We start from the raw sequence: 5,841 nt of genomic DNA on the forward strand, positions 1-5,841 counted from the left end.
TGTGTATACTATACACTATATATACAACTATATATACAACTATAATAAGCTGTAGTGTGTACTTGGTCAGAGTCTCAATATAAGTCACCATGAAGACAACGCTTGACTGCTGCTCTAACTTTTTTAGCAGAAATGAGCTGTTTCCTTTTTCTCGTTTCAGCCTAACCTGTGGTTTTCAAAATGCCACAACAGATTAACACGCTTCCTCCTCCACCTCTACTTGAAAATTACAACAGGCAGAAAGAACAAGTCATTGGTCATTTCTTTATTTCAGAGAGCATTGTCTGAAAGTGTACAAAAGTGCATCATTTTCTTCATTGGCCACATAAAGAACACAGATGTTAAAAAACACATGTTGAGCTACATGATAGAGACACAAGCGTGAGCTCGGATGCAAGATGAGATTCAGTTACACTTTTTTATCCAAATGACATCACAGAGTACTTGTGATTCAGCACACATTCAAGGACAATGTAGAAAACAAAGAACTTATATTTATCATCGTAGTACACAAGTTTAAAAAAACTGTTAAAACTCACACACACACACAAAATAACTCTTAATACTGTATTAATGCACTTGAATTCGTAAAATGAGACTAAATAGATAAAGCACGTAGCTTTTTCTGCCTTTTGTCAGCATAATTTAAAAAGACTAATAAATGTGAACAATTTTCCAACAGTGTTAAAGGAGGTACATCAAAAAAAGAAAAAAACACAGTAATCAATGCTCCTCAGATGTCATTTAAATGCATTATCATGTATTCTAATCATACAGTATTACCTCACATTTAGTTTGAATGCTTTCCTCAACAGCAAATGTAATCTAAGCCACACAATAATATCATTACAAATACATAAAAAATATGCATGTTAACCAAATGTTATACCAATTAGTGTTATGTAGCTATAAAACAGTGTCTGTAATGTTGTGAGTGGAGTGGAAGAATCTGTGTTAACAGCTGAGGACCTCCACATTTGTTGATACTGTTAAGGCCTGAGCGCAGATTAAACGAACACAGGCTGCTTTTCAGGGATCAGATAAAGACCAGTCAAAACACCACACCATAAAATGAAAATAAAAAAATCCACTTGGAGTCCCTTTTGTTCACAGTTCCTCCAAACAAACATTACATTACACATTACACTCTGCAGACCCTAGGAAAACACAGTCAAACTGGATAAAAGTGTGGCCTTGAAGATTAAAAAAAACATTGTGTCAGCATGCAGACAGGTCTGAAGGAGCTGCCCTGAGGGTGTCCTTGGTATCAGTCTTCACCCAGAGGATTCACCGTGATACTTGCACAGGAACACAAATGATGTAACAACGATAAACATAAAGTGTATTATAATACAGCTTGGCCTCACAATTTAAGAAGAAATTTTTCCTTATTTCAGTGGTTCTCAGCCTGGTAGTCAGGATCCCCGGGGAGTCACAGGGTGTTTAATGTGGAGAAAAATACTATTATAACAAATACAGACGTATTCTAACTTGTTCTAACTTGTTTGTCTTTGTTGTGAAATTGTGAATATTTTTAGTTTTTTGACCAAAGTCAAATCGCTGAATTATCCAAACAACAACACGGCAAAGACACATTTCTGCGCTCTGCATAGCAGCCTGCATCAGAAGCATTTAAGGAATCAGGACAGTAACAGGTTGAGAACCAGTGCTCTTTCTGAAAGAGACGCTTGTATAAAATCGAAGCAAATCAAAGTGTAACATGGAATGTGTTGAAGCTTTAGCTTCTATGGCAGATAAGACATTTAGAGTCTGGGATCATGCAATAGCACCACTGTTGTTTTTATGAGGTCACTTCCTGTCTGTTGGTCTCTCACTTCCTCCTTCGGCCACAGTATGTACCCTGACAGCCAGCGCCTACATACAGAACAGACAATTAGTCCGCCATTGACATATAACAAAAATTATACTGTAAAACAAGTTAAACTGGTTTAACTTAAAACACAACTTCTCTCAATGGCTTAAAAAATTGAACTGGATAAATAGTTTGACGTTGTAGTATAAAATAATACATGAATTTAAATGTAGGAAACTTAAGACATCAAGTTTAGTCAACAAGAGTTCATCACACGTCACACTAACAAGCATCATAGTCAGAATAGCTTCCCAGTGATGTTATCTCAGTTAGGAGGGTCATTTAGCACAGAGCCACTTAGTTCCTGTATTTGAGACTGTAAGACATGGCAGTTCTGTGGAAACCATTTTTGCACCACAGTTAATTCTAAATAAAATGATAGTAAATTATCAAAATGTTTCCATCATGTAACTTTTCTTTAAAGTAGAAGGAACAGGACTTTGTGGAGAATTATTACACCTCATACAGTGCAGTCTGGGAAGTGTGCTGATACGCTGTTTGTCTTTGTAAACTTAATCAGCTTAGTCAAGCAGCCTAATTCAACTCATTATTAAAAGTTACAACACTTGCTCATGACTCAACTACAAAGTGTTGTTTTACTCGACTGAATTTCATCAAATTCCAGTACAACGTTTTACTATGTAAGATATGGCTCACTGTTAAGTAATATAATGTGAGTGATTGTTACCTCTGTAGCCCCCAGCACCCAGTAAGGCCTGCATAGCTGCATACTTGGCTGCCTTCTGTGCTTTGGCTAAAAGACATGAAAGTAAAAGTTATTAGGCAGATATATATACAGTTTCTAAAGGCTCCCTATAATAATACCTAGAACTAATGATTATAAAAACAAACATTTTTCCAAAAGAAATTTCAAAATGATCATCTCTCATGTGTTTAGTGTATCTATGTGAAGTATTAATGTTGGAGATCTGTCAAGAGAGCATGCTTATCCCAGAGGACACAGTGAGTTTTCTTACATTTTTGTCCAGCCCCAGTATATCCTAGAGAACAATAAAAGGAAAGACATAGTCATAATAAACAAGAGATAATCTTTACAATGGTCTCATTTTTTTTAAAATCTAAGCAGTGACGTGAATGAAATTAAGCCAAAACAAATATTCACCATGCAAGGCCTGACTCCAAGGATAAAAGCATTTCCCTACTTTGTGTGGACATCAGAGTTATTATAGTTGTGTATTTTCAGTTTTAGTTTCGTTCTTAGTTGTTATTTTTATTTAGTTTTGGTTTGTTTTCATGGTGGATTTGCTCATTTCAGTTGAGTTTTTTCTAATTTAAAGAGTTTTTATCAGTAGTAGTATAAGTTAGTTATTTGTATTATTTTGTAATTATAATATGGGGGGTATTTGTCAGGGGTTAGATTGAATAAGTTCAGAATAGGTATACAATACAAACACAACTCTTTATGAAGGCAGCTGACTCACTCATGTAGACAGTCTCAATAAACATAATGCACCAATGCCCCTCTAACCCTATTTGACCAAACTGACAAAGACTAAAACTAAAGACATTTCCTCTATATTTTTATTTAATTTGGTTAGTTTTGTAAGTACACAATGTAGTTTCAGTTATTTTTAAGTCTTCCTAAAGTCTAAGTGTTTTTCACACCTAGTTTTAGTTTTTAGTTTAGTTTTAGTTTACTATAATAACCCTGGTGCATATAACATGTGTGTTGTGTATCTACAAGGTTTATTAAATGTTTAATTAATTCATTTTTAATCTTTACAAAGAGTGAGTGAGAGTTAAAATAATGAAAATTAAAGTGTCATAAAGTGCTTCTGTCTTACCTGTATAGCCCCCACCAGCCATCCCACCATAGCCAGGGCCAACTCCCCCTGCTGGAGCAATGGTCACATTACATCACTTGCATAATGCACTTTCTGATTACACTGATTACACTTTCTGATTCACTGGTCTCATCAGCAGACACGAGATGTATTTACTGTGCAGTGGTATTGTGAATGCATTTGTTTTCAAATATAAAAATACAAATGTTTATACTTATATTATTGTTTTGTATTTTATAAGGACTCCATTTGAACTGACCTGGTAAGCCGCCTGCTCCTCCTCCTACTCCCTGGCCTGTTCCTGCAGAACCTCCTGTGCCTGTTGTTCCTCCTGCTACACCACCTGGACAGACAAGTGAGTATGAAAGTGTATAAATCAGTCACATCAGCACTTAAAATCCCCAGAAAATAACTGTGATACACAGTGTACCTTTTGCAGAGAAAAGGCTTTGCTAGTTTAGATTTTTCATGTTTGACAGACCTGTAACGATTTACACTTACACTAACAGTAACTCATCTTTTTACTCTTTAGTTTTCCATTATAAACAAGAAACTCACCTGAGCCTCCAATGATACCTCCTGTTCCTGCACCAGGAAGAACTCCTGCTCCACCACCTGATGAACAGAGGCAGGGTTGGAGTAAATTAGACTATACATGAATATAAAGTAATATAACGGATAAGTATCTCCGCAAGTTAATAACCGTCGTGACAAAGCTTCAAGTTTATTGTATTTTGTTATATAAACGTAATTATACATAATAATATGGAAATGTCACTGTTGTTTTATTTAGTTCTGATAAAAGTAAATGTTATATCCTTCAAGAGGCTAACACTTGCTGAACCAATTCAAGCTATATCTGCATATTAAAGATTATCAAGTCCTTTAATTAGATTTTTTTCCACTTAGTCATAATACACAGTGATTTGGTGTCTACTGTAGAGCACAGTACTACAATAGAGCCTTGGTGGCAACGTACAATACGAACTTGCATCAGTAATTATTAGAAAGTTATAATTAGGTATTTATATGCATCAGTGGAGAATTTTACCTGGTCTATAGCCAGTTCCACCCAACGATGAGCCGTAACCAGATTTAGGCTTCCTTTTCCCAAGTGCTTGGCCACCAGGTCCATATCCACCTGCACCACCAGGTCTAAAGCCCCCTGGTCCTGTTCCAGCACCTCCTGGACCGTAGCCACCAGTTCCAGCGCCTCCTGGGCCGAGTCCGCCAGTTCCAGCTCCTCCTGGGCCATAACCACCGGTTCCAGCTCCTCCTTGGGCCATAACACCGGTTTCAGCGCCTCCTGGGCCATAACCACCGGTCCCAGCACCTCCTGGGCCGAGGCCGCCAGTTCCAGCTCCTCCTGGGCCATAACCACCGGTTCCAGCGCCTCCTGGGCCATAACCACCAGTGCCAGCGCCTCCTGGGCCGAGGCGGCCAGTTCCAGCTCCACCAGGACCACCTCCTGTACCTCCTCCCAATCCTCCTGCTGGGAAACAGATCTAAATATATTAGCACAACTAGATACCACATTAATGTATAAAAAGATATTTACGATCTCTGATCTTAACCCAAACCTCACCTTGTCCATACCCAGCTCCTCCATAACCTGAAATAAAGGATGAGAAAGAATTTGGTCAAACAATGTCCTGCTAATTATTTTATTAAAACAGTCAAATCTAACGCATGCCTCCATCAGTAAAAAATAAAATGTATCACCTGCTTTATAGTTTTACTTGTATGATCATTACTTGCCAGATTTAGAGGGTTTTCTTTTTCCTAATCCTTGGCCCCCTGGTCTGACGCTACCTGTTCCTGTGCCGACACCACCTGGTCCAAAACCTGTTCCTGTGCCGATACCGCCTGGTCCAAAACCTGTTCCTGTGCCAGCACCGCCTGGTCCGAAACCGGTTCCTTGTACCAGCACCGCCTGTCCAAAAAAACCTGTTCACTCTGCAGACACCGCCTGGGTCCGAAACGGTTCCTGTACCAGCACCGCCTGGTTCCCAAAACTGATTCCTGTGCAGCAACCGCCTTTTGGTCCGAAACCGTTCCTGAATGCCAGCTGCGCCATGGTCCAAAACGGTTCCATAGTGCCAGTCCGCCTGGTTCCAAAAACCTGTTCCTGTCAGCACCGCCTGGTCCGAAACCTGTTCCTGT

General features: G+C 38.8%; 1 long non-coding RNA gene across 2 annotated transcripts in view; it reads left to right on the top strand.

Moving 5' to 3' along the window:
- The window catches only part of LOC118331221, a 42,605-nt gene extending 37,080 nt beyond the window's left edge, over positions 1-5,525 (top strand). For both annotated transcript variants that reach the window (XR_004796873.1, XR_004796872.1), the window contains exons 2-3: positions 3,920-4,033; positions 4,211-5,525. This is a non-coding gene — a long non-coding RNA (uncharacterized LOC118331221). The remainder of the gene's footprint in view (positions 1-3,919; positions 4,034-4,210) is intronic.
- The last annotated feature ends 316 nt before the right edge of the window (positions 5,526-5,841 follow it).

The sequence above is a fragment of the Morone saxatilis genome, unplaced genomic scaffold, assembly GCF_004916995.1.
Source record: "Morone saxatilis isolate NCDOM2014 unplaced genomic scaffold, NCSU_SB_2.0 Contig20, whole genome shotgun sequence".
Classification (NCBI taxonomy): Eukaryota; Metazoa; Chordata; class Actinopteri; family Moronidae; genus Morone; species Morone saxatilis.